The sequence below is a fragment of the Bubalus bubalis genome, chromosome 24, assembly GCF_019923935.1.
Source record: "Bubalus bubalis isolate 160015118507 breed Murrah chromosome 24, NDDB_SH_1, whole genome shotgun sequence".
NCBI classification, from domain to species: domain Eukaryota; kingdom Metazoa; phylum Chordata; class Mammalia; order Artiodactyla; family Bovidae; genus Bubalus; species Bubalus bubalis.
Genome location: NC_059180.1, coordinates 13,611,866 through 13,633,137, shown reverse-complemented (window position 1 = coordinate 13,633,137; position 21,272 = coordinate 13,611,866). Strand labels below are relative to the sequence as shown.

The window sequence follows — 21,272 nt, the reverse complement described above, 5'->3', positions numbered from 1 at the left end:
GCGCGGATGCAGGTGTGATCCTTACGCCGGGGATGAAGTAGTTAAGGTGGGGGGCGCTTCGGTGAGCTGTCCAATACGGGGAACCGCAGTTTGCCGGAGTTAACGTGGGCAGCTTCTTTGGGGAGGAAGGAAGGAGGACCGTCTGCCAAGCTCCAGTTCGCCCCCCGCGCGCGTGTGCCTGTGTGTGCAGTGCGTGTGTGTGTGTGTGTGTGTGCGCGAGTGTGAGTGCGCGCGCGCCGAGGCGTTCCTCAGGTTGCGCTGCCTGGAAACCGAGGGAGCCATTGGCGAGGCGGAGGGGTGGGGGTGGGGGCTCCCCGACCCTCCGAGGCGAGGCGCGCCCAGAAACCCGGCTCCTGACGCGGGCGAAGGCAGGGCGGGGACAGCGCCGCGGGCTGCCTCAAGGCCCCGGGGGGCCCGCTGGGGAGGAGCCGGGGAGGAGGCCGGAGCTGCATGGAGTTTCTAGGGCGCGCAACTCCGGCGGGGCCTCGGCCACTAGGCTTCGGGGCGCAGCGAGGCAGCCGCGCACATGGGCTGAGCCCGCGCGCCGGGGCTCTGCACGGCCAGCGGGAGCGGGAGGGGTAGAGCCGCGCGCCGAGCCGGGGTGCGGGGCAGCGTCCCCAGACGGGAGCCGAGGACAAGGACAAGAGGAGCGCGCCCAGATCGCGCTCCGAGCCGACGAGGGGCTCGCGCCGACCCCGGCGCGCGCTTGGGGAGCAGCCCGGGGCGCCGTGGGAGCCGGCGGCAGCGAGGATGCCGGCGCGGGGCCGCGGCGGCCGGCCGGGGGTGTGAGTGTGAGGCTGAGCGCTGCCCGCCGGCGCCTCCCCCCGCGCCACCTCCTCCCTGCGGGCCTCGGAGGAAGCCCCCGGCGCGCGAGGAGGCGCCTCGGAACCCGGGCTTCGGGGCGGCGGGCCCGCGCGGCCGGCCCCGGCCCAGCCAGAGGTGAGTGCCGCCGCCCGCTCGCTCCCGCCCTCGCCTCTTCCCTCCGTCCGCCCCTCTGCACCGTGCCCAAAGCCCGGGGCTGTGGCGGGCCCTAGCCCCAGAGTGGGCGGGCTGGCGACAACGCCTCCCATACCTGTTGGCGCTGGGAGAGGGCACCGGGCGGCTGGGGGTTGCCCGAGCCTCCTTGCTCTCCCTGGGGGTGGCGGGTGTCCGCCCGCCTAGGGGCGTGGGGTCCGGGCAGGGCGACGGGTGTCCCATCCGGGTGTCCCAGAACTGTGCGGGCTGCAGGCTGGGCGCCGTTCGCCGAGTCCCCGGCGCCGGTAGCCGCTTGTCTGCGCGCCCCCGGCCGCGGGCGCCTGGGCGGTGGAAGAGAGAGGAACTGCACCGCAGCCCAGGTGGAGAGCCGGGCGGCTTCCAGGTACCCGGGAAGCCGGGAGTCCTGGCATTCGGGGGAGGATTCCCTCCACCTCCAGCCCCGGCGAGGGCTACTCGCCCTCCCGGGCGTACGCTCCTTGCCGCCACCGCCCGGTGTCCGCCGGCCCTGGGGAGCGCGGGATCACCCGGAGCCCTCCGGCAGCCCAGCCTGGGACCTGGCTGTCACTCAGCTGGCCTCTGGGTCCCCGGCAGCTTCCGGAGTCCCGCGCCCCGGCAGAGGCGGGCGCCGACTCCGCCGGGCAGTCTGGGTTTACTGGATGCCCCAGCGTCCCCGGACTGGCGCGACGGGGAGTGAACTTCTTCAGACTTGGCCTGAGGGCGCCTAGGCAGCAGCAGGTAGTTCTGGGGACGGCCTCGGGGCCAGGGAGAGCGGAGGATGCCTCACCCCGACGGGATGGGGTGCTGAACGTGGAGCGAGGGCTACTTTTTGCTATCTAGGCGCCAGCCACGTGCTCCCTCTGCCCCCATCCCCAGCATCATTTCCCTCTGCATTTTTTCTTTGAGGGCCAGTGTGTGTATGCGGAAAGCGCCTTCCTTGTATTGATGAAGTCCTTTGCCCCGTGAAATGATGCCTGCAGTTCCTGAGGTCCCAAGACTGGGGCGCCATCCCCAGGCCTTGAGCTCCATTTTTGCTGGGCTCTGGGGAAGAACAGCTCAGTGCCGGTGTGTGTGGCTATGTTAGGTCATGCCCACTGAAGTCTGATTAGTGCTAGTAATAACTATATAAGAACAGCATCAGGGATGGGGTTGGGGTGGCCTTCTCTAGGAGGAGTGGGTAGATTTCTTCCCTTCGTGTGTCCAGACACACAGAGCATTCGTGCAAAAGTGAAAACTCATAACTCTTAGAATTTCCACGTTCTGCTTCCTTAACTGCTGACTCGCAGTCCAAAAGATAAACTCTCTTTCAGTTCAGGTCTCTGAGCCTTGGAAAGGGTTTTAAAGCCATTTGGTGTGAAATTGTCTTGGGGCCAGAGGAGGACACGGCTTTCATCCAACCCTGACCGCAGCTCTCCTCCTTGGTTTGTTGGTGGTTTTCATTTCATCTATTTTTGGGGGGAAAAAAAGTGGTGCAGGTAGAAGGAGGTGTTGATGGAATCTCCATTGTCTTTGCTACTTGGTTCTTTGAGGCTGTGAAGTCTGGAGGCAGCTCGGATGGCTCCTGTGTTGCTGCTCTCTTGGGACACCCCCAGCTAAGGATGGCTTCTTGGGCTCCAGGAGCTGCAAAACTTTGCTAGTTCCTTAGGCAGTTGGCCCCTACACATGCCTGATGGATGCCCCTGGGCAGTGTTCCCCCTGCGGCCTGTTCTAATGGAGGCCCAGCTAAGGCCCACCCCCCCACCCCCCTTTCTGAGTTCACTGCAGACATGTGGGTTTTTCATGGCAGTAGCTGCCTGAAAAACAGCTATGTTTACCAAGAAGCTGGTCTACAACACTGATGTTGGTTACTGACTGTATCCAAGTGGAGTAATGAAAACAAAACTCTCTGGAAACCCAATCCCTCGGATATTTTATTGGAGGAGCGCTAAATCCTCTTAGAATTGTTCATTGAGATCACCTTTCTCTGAACTCGGACTGTAACTACTGCCAGTAATCAGACCTTCAGTGAGGGTGCTGCAAAGGGCTTTGAAGAAAGAAAATCATTTCATTCAGCTGGTTCCATGGAGAACACGATGGGCGGAACGTGATGGAGACCCACGGCTCCCTTTCCTCGCGAAGGGGTGGTGGGGATTGGGGTGAGGTGAGGGTGCAGGTGTGAAGGCTGCTTGGTTAACATTTATCTCCACAGTGGGAGGCCTCTGATCAGTGCCCAAGCATTGGGCAAGGTTAGGCGGCCGTCTAGAAATTTCTTTTCCGTTGCAAGTGGCTTTGGGCGGGACGGCGTGCTTCTGGGTCAACAGTAGGAGAGATGTATCTGAGGGCTGGTCTTAGGTCCTGGCACTGTCTGCCAGCTAGATTTGGCAGCCCACTCCGGCTCTGACAGCCTCTGCAGTGCCCATTGGGTGGCAGAAGGGGGTGCTAGTTCTTACATAGAGAGGAATTCTGGTGGCTCAAAGAGAACTTGGACGTTTAAGGCCTTTGCACACCCTCTTAATTCAGATTTCTGGGACCCTTCTTGATGTCAGACACTTCTACACATTGGAGCTCACGTAACCTTCATGTTTCATATTTGGAAACTGATGCTGAAGGCGGGTAACTAACTTTCATGTGAGCAGGTAGTTTGTGGGTAAGAGGCAGGGTTAGGGTTTGATTCTAAGAGGCTGGTGTTCCTGATTGTAGGTCCAGGGCTCTTTGTACCCTGCTGCTTTTGATCTGAAGAGTGTTTTAGTAACCTTTGACCTTCAGTGCTTTGTTGAGGGTCAGACCCAAGGCGGGTGCCCCTTCTGTGCTGAGTGAATCCAGGGCAGCATCTCATTCCTTATTCCTGACAAGGAAACTCAGGCATGGAAGGAGCTCTGTCTTGTGCAGTGGGTCAGGGAAGGAGGCCTTGCCCTCCACATGTGCCCACACTGGAGCCACTTGGGGCTCAAGTCCACGCTGGCTCAATTATAGATGGTGGTGCCTTTGGTTGCTTGTTCCCTCTCTGTGCCCACAGTGGTATGGAATTGGGTGACATCTTTGCCCTTCCCTTGAAGCTTAACCTGATGTAGTCAGAGTGTCTGAAATGTCTTTTCATGATGGAGAACCATTAGGCGGCGCAACGAGCCACAGCCTCCAGTGCTTGTTAAGACAGTGTGCATCCCAACTCGCAAGCAATGAAACTGTCCTTCAAGATGGGCAAGGCATTGGCTGACCCCTCAGTGGCTCCCTTGGAGGCTAATTCTGCATGTGGTTTGAAAGGAGGAAAATGAAAGCACAGTTGTGGCATCCAACCTGGGGCCTTCAGAGTGAATGATGTTTTTAATCACTTAACATTGAACAAAAATGTATTCAGTGCCTATTATGTGGTATGGATATAGAAATGAACATGAGATGAATATGACACAGAGGCTGCCATCAGAAAATTTACACATTAATGGGGAAGGCAGACCATGTGTGAGGGATACACATTTGTGAGCAGAGATGGGAGGCAGTCAGTCTAGTGTGACACTGATGTCTGAGCTGAGCTTGAAGGATGGCTATGAAGTAGCCAGTCCTCCATGGGTATTCCAGGCAGAGGATGTTATAGGAGAGGTAAGAAAGCACATGGAAGATATGATAAAGCAACTGGTAATTTGGACCCCCTGGAGCTTCAAGAGTGAGGCAGGGAAGGACGAGAGAAGAGGCTGGAATGGTAGCAGGATGCTCGTGGTCAGGACTAGGGGGCGAGTGGCAAGGTCAGATTGGAGTTTTAGCTAAGTCTGGTTGGAGACCTTGTGGAGAATGGATTTGGCAGTGAGAAGACCAGAGGCGTAGATACCAGTGAGGTGGCTGGAGCTGAGGCTATGGTGGGGACTATGGAGGAGAAGAGATGGATTGAGCAAACATTTAGGAGAATTCTCAGTTAGGGTTCTGGGTTGCAAGCAACAGAAACCAGCTCCAGCTAGCAACTAAAGCCCACAAGGAGAATGTTGTACAAGCTGTGATGGAAATTCACAGGGCTGGGGACACCCCTGAAGAGCCAGGCTTGGAGCAGATGGGAATTAGGTAGTCGAGGGGATCTTGGTGGCTGGAGTAGTCTTATGGTTTCTCTCAGGTGATGCTATGAAAGTAAATGATCTCTATTCTTTTCCTCCATCATCATCATCATCTTATTATTATTATTATTCTGCTATATTCAAAATGCTCAGAGGAAATCTCTAACTGGCAAAGCTTTGGGTCTTCATATCAGGAATAGCTTTCTGAAATTTCATTGGAATGGGGAGAGGTAGTTTTTCTGAAAGTAAGCTGGAATAAATCTGCTGGAAGACTTGGGTGTGTCCTCCACAGGAGGGTTAGTTAGTTGGTGGGACTCACTGATTGAGTAGGAGTATTAGTAGGAGAAGGGAAGGGTGTAGCATGACCACAGAGTTTCCAGCATAGGTAACGAGGTGGGTAAGCAAAATGAAAGTCTGGCCAGACTAAATAACTCACTTGTTTCCCCACTGGCAGAGCTGTGGGCAGCTCTCTGTGACCAGGCCGCGGGAGAAGGTAACGGCCTATTTTAAAAAGTCTCATTAAGGGGCAGTGCTGCTGAGAATAAGGCCTGTTTAAATAGGTTACTTTAGCTCATGCCCCACAAATCTGGGTAGTTTGAAATCATTTTCATTCATTCATCCTGTATTTATTGAGCATCTCTGTACCAGGTACCAGGGACAATGGCCAATTAGATAGAGGTGGTACTCTCATATTCTAGTGGTATAAGACAATGAAAAAATAAAAATGGAAAATAAAATTAGGTGATATCATGGAGGCAAAGGCAGGGATTTCTTCAGATTGGATGGTCAAGAAAGTTCTCACTGAGGAGTCATAGTTAAGCTGGGTAAGTTGGGAGAAGGTCTAGGCAAGAACTTCCAGGCAGTGGCATCTGCCAGTGCCAAGGTCCTGAGGTAGAAACTGCTGGGTGTGTTGAGGAACAGGAAGGAGGCTAGCATGGCAGGAGATGTGTACCGAGAAGTAGGGGCTAGTTCATGGGGAGCCTCGGAGGTCACCCTGCAGAGTTTGGATTTGATACTGAATTAGTTAGGAGGACCAGGAGGGGTTTTAAACAGCACACTGACATGATCCAATTTCTGTTTTCAAAAGATCGCCCTGGCAGCTGTGCCTTCTGTGTGTACTACCTTAGTGCAAGAATGTGAATCTCTATTCATGAGAGTCTAAAGTGAAATGTAGTATTTGAGAGTAACAGATGGAGAGAAAATGCTTTAGTGACCTTAATTTAGTGGTTTCTCATGTACCAATTAAATGTGGGTATGGACAAAACCACATTTCTAGTATGATTTCAGTTTTGTTTAAAAATGTGGTATAGAAGAATAATAGAAAGAAGTGGACTTAAAACGTTAACAGTGCTTGTCCAAAGGAATTGGCATTATGAATGATTTTTTTTAAATGAGCTCAAATTTCTTTTATAATCAGAACCAATTTTTTTTTTTAAATGTATACACTGATGACCACCAATGTCGTGGATGGGGTGTTTTGAGACTATCAACTAAACACTCTTTTCCTACCATTTTATTTCTGGAAATTTTAATGTGAAAAACCCATGGATCCTGGTTGGGGCAGAAATTAGGGTGCTTAACCTTGTACAAGCTGTCCAGTGGGTGGCTCTTTGTTTTATGCTTAAAAAATATTTTCATTATGAAAGCAAACATTCTTTTTTTAAAAAAAGTAATTAAAGCCATATGGAAATGTTACCTTAAAAAACGAAAGCACCTTTCTGCATCTTCTTCCCCAGATCATTCATATTTTTGTACATGTATCATTAGATTTTCTTCCTCAGCACTTCAAATACCTCCATCTATATTTTGTTGAAGGATTTTGGAATATTGCTGTAACAAGTCACCCTTTCTCCAAATGACTCCCAGACTCCTTCCTCTAGAGCTTGAAACCTTGATGACCTTTACCCCCTTGAAACAAAATCATTAGGAAACTTAAACACATCACTTAGCTGGGAGAAACGGCCTCTTGCCTTTTCAGTATTTAGAGTGTTCACTGAAAGCATACTTTATACTTATAAAAAATGGAGCAATTAAATATTCATTAAAAGTTCATCTCTGAGCATTTAAACAATATTACTCCAGTGTTAGAGCCCCAAAGTTGGGTTTATGATTACAAATCACTTCTTTTGTTTCATTAACACAAGTTTGCTCCTATGAAAACTTGAAAGTGCAAGTCAGGGAGCTTGGTTCATTATTTTGGTGACATGTTTATTACCTTGGAATATTATCCTTTGAAAACAGGAAAAGCAAAGCATTCCATGGAGTGTTACTCAGAGCCATGGATGTGTTTGGGAAGTGCTTCATGGTCTCACCCTGCAGATGGCCTTGGGGGCTGAAGTGTCAGGATTGAACTGCCATCAACTCCGCGCTCCTGTGTTGGATGGGAGACTCATGTGATTTAGCAGAATTACTACCTTTCCCATCAGTTCTTTAATTAAACACATCCTTTCTTGGGGAAGAGGAGAGCAAAGACATTCTTAGAAGAGAATGCTTGAAAAGTAATAGAACCATGGAGTTGATGAGTGAGCAGGGACCTTGGTTATCTCATTTTACAGATGGGGAGAAAGAAGGACTGGAGAGAGCACATGACATGCGTTCTGTTAAACAGAGTCAATCTCCCCACCCCAGGGCCTCTTCCCTACACTTCGCACCCGCTCCGTGTTGTCAGAAAAATGAATTTATTTTGGTAAACCCAAGAATTAGGAAAGCATGCTGAACCTGATGAAAAATGGGAGGGTTTTTGTGCTGTTCATTCATTCTGTAAAGTGTAATCTGTTTGTGTACTGATAACAGGCCTAATTACTGTGTAAACATTTTTATAGCCTGGTAAGAAAACCTCAAAACATCTGTACTGCACATTGATGGAGCCATTCAGCCTCCAGCATCCCACTGCTCATTCTTTAAACCAGTTGCTCTGTTATTTCATCTGGTCTGTGCTAGATGATTCATCTGATGCACAGACACATAAACACACACTCCAGATCCAGCGGGAAGTGACAAGTAATATTAGGAAACTTGCATCGTACTTACTACGTGTCATCCACTCTCTGATTATGAGCATTTCCCCCATTTTACAGATGAAGAAATGAACAGACAACTCAGGGTCCCAGGTTCACCAGTGATGGATGGGAACCACTACACTGTAGACTCCCATCTAGAGATGTGTAACTCACTAGTTAAATCTCCACCTTCCCTTTTCTCCCAAAGAGAAGCAGACTTTCTACCACAAAGATCAGGTGTGACTTTGTGAAATCACTTTAGTCAAATCACTTTTCTTTCGGCCAGACTCATGAACATAGAGCTGCGAAGAGTCCTCTGAGGGGATGGCGTTTTCAAGTCTGTTTGGTGAGTTGTCCCAGTCCCTTTCATTCCCGAGTCACTTGGCAGTAGCTAGTCCACACATATCATCTGCCCTCAGCTGAGGCTTGTGGTTCTCCTTTCATTTGGAGACTCAACTCTCAGGTTAGTTGTACCAACACTAACCAACCTGTGAGCCCCGGTATACTCAAGAACTGCTGGCTCCCAGCTTGGCTCCTACAGGGTGTTTACATGTAGGTTCCTACAAGGCTCCTTTGGTGTTTACATAAACACCAAAGTTCTCAACTTCTCACACCCAAGGAGGTAGATGTGTCTTTCAAAACCCCAGAAGCACAGAATCCATGGAGCCTTCAAAGGGCAGGAGGCAACAGGGAGGAATCATATAATTGAAGAGGAGGGAAACAGACATGCTGGTGGGTACTGTCAGTGGGTCCTCACACAGAGACCTTGGGCTTAAGGCGTTCATTCTGACGCAGGCTGACTCAGAATCTGGCACACTAGAAGGGGCTGAAGCCAGGGAGGACGTGCCCTGGACTCTCCTGGCTGCGAGTTCCAGCTGCTGGCTGGAGGATTCCCTGTACTTGGAGATCCTTGCTTGAGAGGTGTTGCTAAATAAGTGAGTTCTTTCCTCTGATTTGGAGTGTTGTGGTTGTCATGAGAGACAGAGAGAAAGAAAGAAAGAAAGAAATAGCGAGTCAGTGCTGCCAGGTAGCTTTCCCTGGGAGTGGCCATGTCCTGCAGGACCTTGGGGGCTACAGGGCCGTGATCTTAGACACAAAGGTACATGACAGAGGCCGGGACTGACTTGGGACAGTGACCCTTCATCAGGTAGAACTCCAGGGAGTGGGTGACCCCGCTGTGATCTTGGGAAAGGTGATACATATCTTTCTAGGGGGAGGTTGGCTGGCTCTGGGCTTCCTTTGTGGCTCAGCTGGTAAAGAATCCGCTTGCAATGTGGAAGACCTGGGTTCGATCCCTGGGTTGAGAAGATCCCCTCGATGAAGGGAAAGGCTACCCACTCCAGTATTCTGGCCTGGAGAATTCCATGAACTGTTTAGTCCACGGGGTCGCAAAGAGTCAGACATGACTGAGCAACTTTCACTTTTTCTTTGGCTGGCTCTGGATTTGAATTTTAGAACCTGAACTTGAGAGTTTAGCTCAGTACTTCACAGACTTTGCTGCATGTTAGAGTTCCCTGGGAAACCTTAAAAATGCCCCAGTGCCCCATCACATCCCAGGCCAGTGAAATCTGAATCATCGCCGTGGGGGTGGGAGAGGGAGCGAAATGGGACAAGGTTCTTGCCCCACCCCCGCCCCAGGTGATTCCACTGTACAGCCAACTTGCTTTCCTCTAAGGAGAGTGCCTGCCAGTTGCCTGAGGATCTTGTTCAAGTGCAAGTTCTGATGCCGCGTCTGGAGCAGGCTGGAAGCCTGCATTTTTAACCAGCTCCAGGTGCTGCCATGGGGTCGCAAAGAGTCGGACATGACTGAGCGACTAAACTGAACTGAACTGAGGTGCTGCCAGAGAGCAGGGCCCAGTTAGAAGAAACATGTTCCAGACTTACTTAGCCTCACAAGGAGGGCTTCTGGGCTCATGCTTTTTCATGAGAGTATGGCCTCCTTAGTTCATCCGAGTTTGCAAAACAAGGGGCCCGGATCCTGCCTTTTCCACTTTGTATTCTTATAAAGAACAATAGAGCAATTGAATATTCATTAAAAGTTCATCTCTGAATATTGAAATGTTATTGCTCAGGTATTAGAGCCCAAAAGTTAGCATCATGATTACAAATCACTTGCATTATTTTTGTCTTTCTGGATCCAGAACGTTGTCCTGTCCCTGGTCAGCATTTATAGAGTCAGAATCAGAGGTTCTGACTGCTGGAAAGGACCATAGGAATTATTTTATCTAAACCACTCAGTTATGGAGAGGAGTCTGCTAAGACTCAGAGAGGTTTGTCCAGACTCACAGATCATCAGGCTGGGGCTGCTGTGAATGCGAGACCAGGAGGAGAGACATGACAGGATGAATCCTGGGGAAAAGATCCCCCTCCCCTCCCACCACCCCATGCTGCTCCTGAAGCAGGGGAATCACACGACACAGGCATCCAGAAAGATGGCTAGTTATAGTCATGTTCAAACACCTGTTTCACAATCCAGAACCATTGCTGCCAATGATACCTGTGTTTTTCCATCAAAATGTCTCAAAATCCAGAAATATTACTGCCAATAATATCTGTGTTTCTCCATCCTCTCCCTGCAGCTTCAGGTAAGGATGCAGAAGCACGACTAAGTGCTTTGCTTCTGCAGTTAGAGTTGACACGTTGACAGATGTTCAACAACCCGGTCCCAGGCGGGATGCTGACGCAGGCTGCCCTGCATCATGCAAAACAATTACATTTACCATTTCTACTCCAAATATTTTCCTCCTGTGGTCCAAACAAATAAAGAACATTCTCAACATATAGGTTTCTGGATGTCGTGGTGGATAATGTTAAACCTGATGTAAGAATAGTTCATAATTGATGTTCTTGGCATTTATCACCCAGCCATGACATGTTCAGCAGGTGATGACTAATAAATTATATTTTGTTGGATCCGTTTTTTCCCCCAGTTTTTTCAACTCCAGACACCTGTTTCAGCATGTCAGTGCTGGCAGGGACATTTTCCTCCTTGTCACTTTTATGCTTTAGAAACTAACTTGAGATGAAGACCAGTGGGTGTGAAACTCAAGGACTGAAATGGACACTGCTTTCTCAGGGTGTGTGTATTTTGACCTAGAAGGTCAAGTCTTTAAACAGAGTGGGAGAAGACTTACGGGCACATGAAAGTTAGTAGAAAGATGAGGCAGTATAATTATAGCTAATGGTTATATAAGTCCTCCTTTCTGAGTGCTTGGTGTGTGTTAACTCCTTCAGTTCTTTCAGTGAAGCTTTGATGAAGTAGATCCTGCAACTGTCTCTATTTGTGTGGATGAGGACCCCAAACCACAGAGAGGTTAAGTATTTTATTGAAGGTCCCGCAGATAATGAGTACTGAAGCTTGACTCATGACTCTAAAACTCATGTCCTTAAGTCGCCAGGCTATACTACCTCTGTAACTTTGATTACCCAAGACATGCCAGGGGCTGCAGAGGACTTCCACAGGACATTGTCACCCGGACCCCAAGTCTGCCATTCCCCTCCTGGAGCACCCTTTGACCTTTGAGTGGAGGCCGGCTCCCTCATACTGCTGGAGTGGGTGCTGATGACGTTGGCCTTCTCCTGTTTCCCCCATCTTTGCTTTTCTAGCTCTCTGTAGATGTGTCCATGATGGGCTCACCTCTGGGCAAACCCTAGTTCATAAACAAAGAAGAGAATTCAATATGTAGGTTTGGAATGTCTTGTGGGGCAACTGTGTATATGGAAGTATCAGATATTTGTGTCCTACTTGATTTTCAGACTTCTACTTTCTCTTGTTGGCCACGCACATACTCAATTCTGGCTTTCATCTTCCCATTAAACTCAGGGGTGAGAACTCTGCCTTAGTCTCTGCCTCATCCTTGCTGAACTGTTCATATTGGTTGATATTATCCCCCTAACATGAGCTTCCAGTGGGGGTTCTGTGCAGACTAATGGGACACCCCGAGTTCTCCCTTTCTTCAGGCCTGCTCTCTGGCCTGGATCTCCTGGGTCCAGTCCTTGCCTAAGTTGTGCCATGATTGCTCTGCCCTGTGGGCTTGGGGGCCCTCATGCTTCATTCTCTTCAGCCCATACCCATTGCCTTGGGTTCTGATTAGCCTGGTTTTGGCTTTCCCTCTCTTTCTGCCTGTCTGGTGTTGCTGTCTGATTTTCCTGTCCATTCCTTAGGGGTTGGCAAACTTTTTCTGTCAAGAGGTATACAGTAAGTATTTGGGGCTTTGCAGGTCCTGTGATCCCTGTTGCAGTGACTCAGTTCTGTTGTAGCTGGAAAGTAACTATGGACAAGGTGGAAATGATGCGAAGAGCTGACTTATTGGAAAAGACCCTGCTGCTGGGAAAGATTGAAGGTGGGAGGAGAAGGGGACAACAGAGGATGAGATGGTTGGATGGCATCACCGAATCGATGGACCTGAGTTTGAGCAAGCTCCAGGAACTGGTGATGGACAGGGAAGCCTGGGGTGCTGCAGTCATGGGGTCGCAAAGAGTCAGACATGACTGAGTGGCTGAACTGAACTGATCAATAGGTGTGTTGTGATAAAACTTTATTTACAAAAGCAGAAGGTGGGCTGGGTTTTGGCCCACGGTTGTAGTTTTCTGACCCCTGTTGCAGAATGCCTGTTGGCTGCCTCTTTCTGACTTCAACCTTCAATTCTGTCTCTTAGAGGTCCTTGGCATGGGTAGCCTAGAACCCTGCACTATGATTTCTATTCTGAATTCCCTGTACGTGTTGACCTTCCTGACCTATTGCTATATTCACTTTGCAGCCTTGACCTTGAATGAAACCAACCATTCACTTTTTCAAGTTCTCAGTCAGCTAAATCAATTCTACTAAAAATGTAGGTTGTTCAACAACAGGTAGGTCTTAAATCCGTTCTGCAAATCCTTGTATTGAATTCTGGCTGGTTTCTTGACCAGAAATACATTGGTCGTATCGCCGAGTCTTTTCTGTCAGTGTCCTCCTCTCCTCTCCCACGTGTGTTCTTGGCAGATATCCTTGCTTCCTGCTTTGAGAGATTGGGGCCTGTATCCCATTGCCTCTTCCCTTGACCTCAACATTTTCCATCATTTCTGCTTCAAAATTTCTCCTTTCTTCCCATTTCAAAGGAAGATGTATCCTTACTCTTTTACAAGGAAAACTTGACTGTGCCATGAATCTCATGTGTTTCCGTTTCTCCTTTGTCAGATCTCAAATTTTCCTTTCTTTATCTCATCGTCGTAAGCCTCTCTAAAACTTCGCTTGACCCTGCCACCTCCCTAGGCTGCCATCCTATTTCACTTCCTCTCTTTAAAGGGAAGCTTCTGAAAAGAAGGCTCTGCCCCTGTCACTCTCACTCTTTGACCTTATTCTTGTCTTTTCTGTTAACCCTTGGCTGCTGGCTGACCCTACTGTTGGGCCCCTATGAGAGTAAGTCTTAAATACTTAATATACCGTAAACTTGCTTTTGGAAAGGTCACTGACATCCTCATTTTAAAATCTAATGATGTGGACTCACTTCTCATGCTTGGCAATATATGATACCATCAGTCACCCTTTCCTCAGGTAACTCCCCCTGAGTGAACTCTCATGGTTTTATTCTCACCTCTTGGCTTTTTATATGAGTCCACTAGGGCTGCTATAACAAAGCACCACAGGCTGAGTGGATTAAACAACAGAGATTTATTTTCTCATAGTTCTGGAGGCTGAAGCCCAAGATCAGGGTATCAGCAGGGTTGGTTTCAAAGGTTGAGGGAAGGATCTGCTCCAGGTCTCTTTCCTTGGTTTGCAGACAGCACCTTATCTCTGTCTTCAGATGGCCTTCCCTGTGTCTGTGTCCAGTGTTCTCTTTCTTATAAGGATACCAGTCATATGGGATGAAGACCCATTCCGATGACCTCATTTTAACTTAATTACCTCTTTAAAACCTATCTCCAGACATGGTCACATTCTGAGGTTAGGACTTCAACATATGAATTCTGGGGAAAGACACCATTCAGCCCGTAACACTTTTCTATCTCCATATTTCCCTTTGTATGTGTGTATGTGCTCAGTCCATTCAGGTATGACCTAAATCAAATCCCTTATGATTATACAGTGGAAGTGAGAAATAGATTTAAGGGACTAGATCTGGTAGATAGAGTGCCCGATGAACTATGGACAGAGAGGTTCATGACATTGTACAGGAGACAGGGATCAAGACCATCCCCATGGAAAAGAAATGCAAAAAAGCAAAATGGCTGTCTGGGGATGCCGTACAAATAGCTGTGAAAAGAAGAGATGTGAAAAGCAAAGGCAAAAAGGAAAGATATAAGCATCTGAATGCAGAGTTCCAAAGAATAGCAAGAAGAGATAAGAAAGCCTTCTTCAGCGATCAATGCAAAGAAATAGAGAAAAACAACAGAATGGGAAAGACTAGAGATCTCTTCAAGAAAATTAGAGATACCAAGGGAACATTTCATGCAAAGATGGGCTCGATAAAGGACAGAAATGGTATAGACCTAACAGAAGCAGAAAATATTAAGAAGAGGTGGCAAAATACACAGAAGAACTGTACAAAAAAGATCTTCACAATCAAGATAATCACGATGGTGTGATCACTCACCTAGAGCCAGACATCCTGGAATGTGAAGTCAAGTGGGCCTTAGAAAGCATCACTATGAACAAAGCTAGTGGAGGTGAAGGAATTCCAGTGGAGCTCTTTCAAATCCTGAAAGATGATGCTGTGAAAGTGCTGCACTCAATATGCCAGCAAATTTGGAAAACTCAGCAGTGGCCACAGGACTGGAAAAGGTCAGTTTTCATTCCAATCCCAAAGAAAGGCAATGCCAAAGAATGCTCAAACTACCGCACAATTGCACTCATCTCACACACTAGGAAAGTAATGCTCAAAATTCTCCAAGCCAGGCTTCAGCAGTACGTGAACCGTGAACTTCCAGATGTTCAAACTGGTTTTAGAAAAGGCAGAGGAACCAGAGACCAAATTGCCAACATCCGCTGGATCATGGAAAAAGCAAGAGAGTTCCAGAAAAACATCTATTTCTGCTTTATTGGCTATGCCAAAGCCTTTGACTGTGTGGATCACAATAAGCTGTGGAAAATTCTGAAAGAGATGGAAATACCAACCACCTGACCTGCCTCTTGAGAAACCTATATGCAGGTCAGGAAGCAACAGTTAGAACTGGACATGGAACAACAGACTGGTTCCAAATAGGAAAAGGAGTATGTCAAGGCTGTATATTGTCACCCTGTTTGTTTGACTTATATGCAGAGTACATCATGAGAAACACTGGGCTGGATAAAGCACAAGCTGGAATCAAGATTGCTGGGAGAACTATCAATAACCTCAGATATGCAGATGACACCACCCTTATGGCAGAAAGTGAAGAGGAACTCAAAAGCCTTTTGATGAAAGTGAAAGTGGAGAGTGAAAAAGTTGGCTTAAAGCTCAACATTCAGAAAACAAAGATCATGGCATCTGGTCCCATCACTTCATGGGAAACAGATGGGGAAACAGTGGAAACAGTGTCAGACTTTATTTTTCGGGGCTCCAAAATCACTGCAGATGGTGACTGCAGCCATGAAATTAAAAGACGCTTACTCCTTGGAAGGAAAGTTATGACCAACCTAGATAGCATATTGAAAAGCAGAGACATTACTTTGCCAACAAAGTTCTGTCTAGTCAAGGCTATGGTTTTTCCAAAAAGTGGTCATGTATGGATGTGAGAGTTGGACTGAAAAAAGCTGAGCAATGAAGAATTGATGCTTTTGAACTGTGGTGTTGAAGACTCCTGAGAGTCCCTTGGACTGCAAGGAGATCCAACCAGTCCATCCTGAAGGAGATCAGCCCTGGGATTTCTTTGGAAGGAATGATGCTAAAGCTGAAGCTCCAGTACTTTGGCCACCTCATGCGAAGAGTTGACTCATTGGAAAAGACTCTGATGCTGGGAGGGATTGGGGGCAGGAGGAAAAGGGGACGACAGAGGATGAGATGGCTGGATGGCATCACCGACTCGATGGACGTGAGTCTGAGTAAACTCTGGGAGTTGGTGATGGACAGGGAGGCCTGGCATGCTGCGATTCATGGGGTCTCAAAGAGTCAGACAGGACTGAGTGACTGAACTGAACTGAACTGAACTGATGTGCTCAGTCAGTCAGTTGTGTCCAACTCTTTTGCAACCCACCAGATGGATTGCAGCCCATCAGGTGGATTGCAGCCCACCAGGCTCCTCTGTCCATGGAATCTTCCAGGCAAGAATACTGGAGTGGGTTGCCATTTCCTTTTCCAAGGGATCTTCCTGATCCAGGGATTGAACCCACACCTTTTGTGTCTCCTGCATTGCAGGCAGATTCTTTACCACTGAACCACTTGGGAAGCCCTATGTTTTCCCTTTCTACCCCTCAAATGTAGCTGTTCCCAAACTCGATGCTTTGGCCCCTTTCTTTTTTAAAATTTATTTATTTTTAATTGGAGGATAGTTGCTTTACAATATTGTGATGGTTTCTGCCATACATCAGCATGAATCAGCCATAGATATACATACATCCCCTCCCTCTTGAGCCTTGGCCCCTTTCTTTTTACACTCTCTCTAGTTTCTCTCTTGGAACAATCTTCTTTCCCTCCACGCTTTAATTAGCTCTTGTAACATCACCTCTTATCAGACATGAGATGTAAGTATTCTCACAGGCACTCCAAACTCAGCGTGTCTCAAACACAATGGACCATTTCCTCCACAACATACAGCACATTCTCCTGCCTGGCCCTCAGCCCCGAGCCCCAAGGATGATCATGATAAGATGCTGGTTGTCATCTCTTACCCTCTGTCCCCACCCACCTGTGATTGATGGGTGTGTCACGGGCACCGACATTCCAACCCCACTGGCACTGCTGTTATTTTAGCCTGGACTTGAGCCTATTCCTCCAGGTCCATCCACTGGAGACATGATGGGAGTCATGCCACTCAGGACTTCTAGAACCTTCCAGCTGCATCTCACTTAGGTTGAAATTCCAGCTCCTTAGTGCCTTTCATTTGGTCTCCTTGGTGGGTGACCACTGTCACTTTCACGATCCATGTATGTCTCTGCGCCAGCTGCTTCTGCAGCCTAGAAGCCCCTTGACATTTCAAGGCAGTTAAATCTGACTTTCCCGGTGGAGTGTTCCTTGATCCCTATGATGGATTTAATTTCTCCTTCCTCTGTGTTTGTGTAGTTTTTATTATACAAATATGTTTGTTACCTCGACATTTACTCTAATTTTTTTGGATTGGGCTAGATAAATTTAGAATTTCAGAGTCCTGGAAAAGTAAAAAATAAAGGGATTTTAGAAGGTATCTGCTTTCTTCCAAGGAGGATATAGACCCTCAACAAATTAACCTGCTGTTCCGTCTCTGATGGAGAGGGTTGTTGGTGGTGTGTGTGTGTAGATGCATGTGTGTGTGTATTTGTATGTTTTCTCCACTGTTTAGGGCACAGGGCTTTGCCTGTAAGATGTTAGGAGATGTTTCTTAATTTTAATTGGAGGGAAGTGCTGTGGGGAACTAGCTGTGCTTTTGGCCCTCTTTGGCCTTAAGACATGGATATTAATGTTGGAAGAACAGACCTATGTTGCTTGGCAAGATGGTTCTCACTGCAAGTAACCTTTGTCTCCATCACTTGCTTGGTGATTATTTGCTGTCTTTGAAGATGGAGATGATGGGGGCTAGCAGAGGAGGAATGGAAATGAATTAAAAAAACCACTTCTTTCTGGTTGTTGAATTTCCCAGAGAAGAGGCAGGAAAGAAAACAAGGAAAATTAAGGTGCTTCTTAAAGGGATCTTTGAATCTGAACAGATGAATAAGGGAATCATTATTGCACTGAAATAAAATAATTCACTGTAGGGTTCTCTTAAAAATGAACTCCTCTCCTGAATTTGAGTGAGGTTTCTAGATCAGTAGGTAATTAACAGAGAGAGGTGAGGACAGGGGAAACCATCCCCATGAACAGCAAGAGGAAGCCCAATCAGAAATAATGGCACAGGTCAGATATTACAGTGCAGATCATTGGGAAATACAGTTTAACCTATTGTTGCTTAGTTGCTAAGTCATGTCTGACCCTTTTGCAATCACATAGACTGTAGCTTGCTAGGCTTCTCTGTCCGTGGGATTTCCCAGGTGAGAATACTGGAGTGGGTTGCCATTTCCTTCTCCAATGCAGATCACTGGAAATTAGGGTTTGATTTATTGCACAAATATTTTTCTGAAAAGATGTGGTGGTTTAGCATTCTTCTTTCCACCTTTCCAATGGTGGTGGTTTAGTCACTAAGTCGTATCTGACTCTTGTGACCCCATGGACTGTAGCCTGCCAGGCTCCTCTGTCCGTGGGATTCTCCAGGCAAGAAAGGGTGTGGTGATTTAACATTCTCCTTTCTCCCTTTCCAATGCATGCGCGAATCTCTGCATTTCACTGTTATCAAGAAAGTCTTTGGGGGACTTCCCCTGGTGGTCCAGTGGTTAAGCCTCTGCACTTCCAATGTAGGGGGCACGAATTGGATTCCTATTTGGGGAACTAAGATCACGCATGCTGCATGGTGTGGCTGGAAAGAAAAACCTTTAGGTCTCTGCATTCACCAGGGCTGGCGGTCAGTGGTACCTCTTGGAAGGTCTTTGAGTCCTTTCCCCTGGAGGAGCTGGAAGAAATGCGCACACCCTTCGCCCCTTTCTTTCCTCTGGCTCAGAGCTCCTGGCTGTATCTGGGGGGCACTTCCTAGACCAGGACTGTCTGGGGGTCAGGATCTCTGTCCCCATCATTTGCTGTCCTGTCATCCTGCCCTGCCAGATGCTGGCTGCCATCAGTCCCCTGGTGGAGCCAGCCAGGTGGAGTGAGCTGAGTTGTGGGAGCAGTCGTAGCACCAAGCCACCCAGTTTAGATGCATTCAATCTTGGTTTAGAAACACTCGTGAGTCAACTCCCCTGTGGGATGACGAGAACTCAGACTCCCCAACCCGACGGGGCCCTCTGAAGGAGTAAATTCCTGCCATCTGGTCTTGCCTGTCTTGTATTAAAATGCTGCTCTAAGTACAAAAGTGAAAAACGTGCCATCAAGCTTTGGAGAACAAGTGAAGAGAAGACAATAAAATTTGCTCTTAATCCTGTGGACCCAGAGATAACTCAAGGATCACAGCTTGAGGATAAAAGCTCTCATAATTTGTAAGTGTGGGTGTTTTATATGTATTTATGAAGTAGTCCTCTATTTATTTGAAGGAGTCATGATATGAATACTTTTGTATAAGCTGTTTTTTTTTTTTCTTATACTGAATATATTGTGGATGTCTCTCCAGGTTGTTATATGTGTTCCCACCTCATCATTTTTAATGAATGCACTCTATTCCACAAATGGCTGTGCTGTGTGTTGTTTTTGATATGTGTTATTTTTCTAAGGATAAGTTCTTAGACATGGAATGAACAGATCAAGAATTTGGGAACCTTTATTAAAGATTTTTTTTCCCCATTCCCACTTCTGATAATGTGGGATGGCTCATTCCAATGACTTATTTCTATATATCCTCACCATCCGCTATGGGCATTAACTCATTTTTGAAATTTGGTAGCCAGGTGGTTTTACATTATTGTTTTATTCTGGATTTATGGAACCATAAGCAAACATGCACATTTTTTCATGTGCTTATTGGCTGTTTGATTTTTCCTTTTGTGAATTATGTATTGATATATCTATTTCTAAAAAATAATTTAGAACTATATTTTCAACTAATTTAGAACTATTAAGAACTAAATAGGAAGAATAGGACCCTTTGTTTATTCTATGTTGCAAAAATTTCCAAGTTTGTTATTTACCTTTGTATTTTTTTATATTATTTTTAGCTTACTGGGTTTTTGATGATGTTTTAATCAATTTTTTATCCTCCCCCTTTAAATATTTAAGTTTGAAAGTCATGCATAGAAAATGTTTCCTCACAACTAAGACTGTGTAAATATTTACTTCTAAATTTAACATCTTCCTTCTAAATTGAAAAAAAAATCATTAATATAGCATATTACATAGAGCTAAAAGTTGAGTAGTATTCAGTGGCTTCTAAGACCAAATGGTCTTAGAAGTCCTTTGATGTCCTTGGGAGTTGCTCTGTGTGGCAGAGGCCAAGGAGCTTGGGTACAGGAATTATGCCATCAGGTCCCATCGCCCCACCAGTCCTTCGTACAGAATGGCCCCTACATCCTGTGGGCACTGCGTCCTATTCTTTAAAGTATGCAGTTGTCATTTGTTTCTTTGACTTACTTGTCCTTCCTAAATTTTCTAAACCTGAAGCATCTTTAATGAAGTTATAATTTTAAAAATTATATTGCAAAAACAAAAATTCCCCTGGAATGGGGATTTCTTGGTGTGCAGGTAAACTATGCATGGTTTTACCTGTAATCCAGTCTTCTATCCCCTTAGGTTCAAAGTGCAATCTGTCAAGGGGAACACAGCTAGTGGGTACAACCTGTGTTTGAAAGCAAAAATCACCACACCATAAAGGAGTGACTCATTGGAACCAGACTTCTCCTTGTAGTCTGGGCAGATGGCCCTTGGCAATGCTGGGAGAAGTCAGCTGAATGTTCCAGGCATGAGTGGATCTTACGTGGTTGGAAATGGCTGCCTTGTGGCAGGTGCCTTCTGTAATCTTTGGTTTGCTCCTTCCCTGTTTTATCACCCACTTTCCTGTGCATCTTTCCTATTCCCTTGGGTCATCCGTATTTTTCTTTAAAGTCTGGGCTTGGCCATGGCATTCAAGGGCTTCCTCGGTGGCTTAGCAGTCAAGAATCTGCCTGCAATGCACAAGACACAGGAGACGGGGGTTAGATCCCTGGGTCAGGAAGATCTGCTGGAGGAGGGTATGGTATCCCACTCCAGTATTCTTGCCTAGACAATCCCATGGACAGAGGAACTTGGCAGGCTACAGTCCATAGGGGCACAATGAGTTGGACATGACTGAAGTGACTGAGCATACACGCATGCATAGCATCAGAACCTTTACAGGTCAACTTACTCCTCTTTAAAACATACACACACACACACACACACACACATATTTGGTTGGCCAAAATTTTCATTCAATTTCTCTGTAACATCTTATGGAAAAACCCACACAAACTTTTGGCCAACCCCAAAAAACGTTAAGACCCCTGAGTGCCAAAGAATTGGTGCTTTCGAACTGTGGGACTGTAGAAGACTCTTGAGAATTCCTTGGACTGCAAGGAGATCAAGCCAGTCAATCTGAAGGGAAATCAAATCTGAATACTCATTGGAAGGACTGATGCTGATGCTGAGGCTCCAGTACTTTG

General features: G+C 47.2%; 1 protein-coding gene across 1 annotated transcript in view; it reads left to right on the top strand.

The window, feature by feature from the left end:
* The first annotated feature begins 569 nt into the window (after positions 1–569).
* Positions 570–21,272, top strand: part of CALN1 (calneuron 1) — a 422,349-nt gene continuing 401,646 nt past the window's right edge. The window contains exon 1 of the mRNA XM_025275519.3: positions 570–939. The gene's annotated coding sequence lies outside the window, so the exon portion shown is untranslated. The remainder of the gene's footprint in view (positions 940–21,272) is intronic.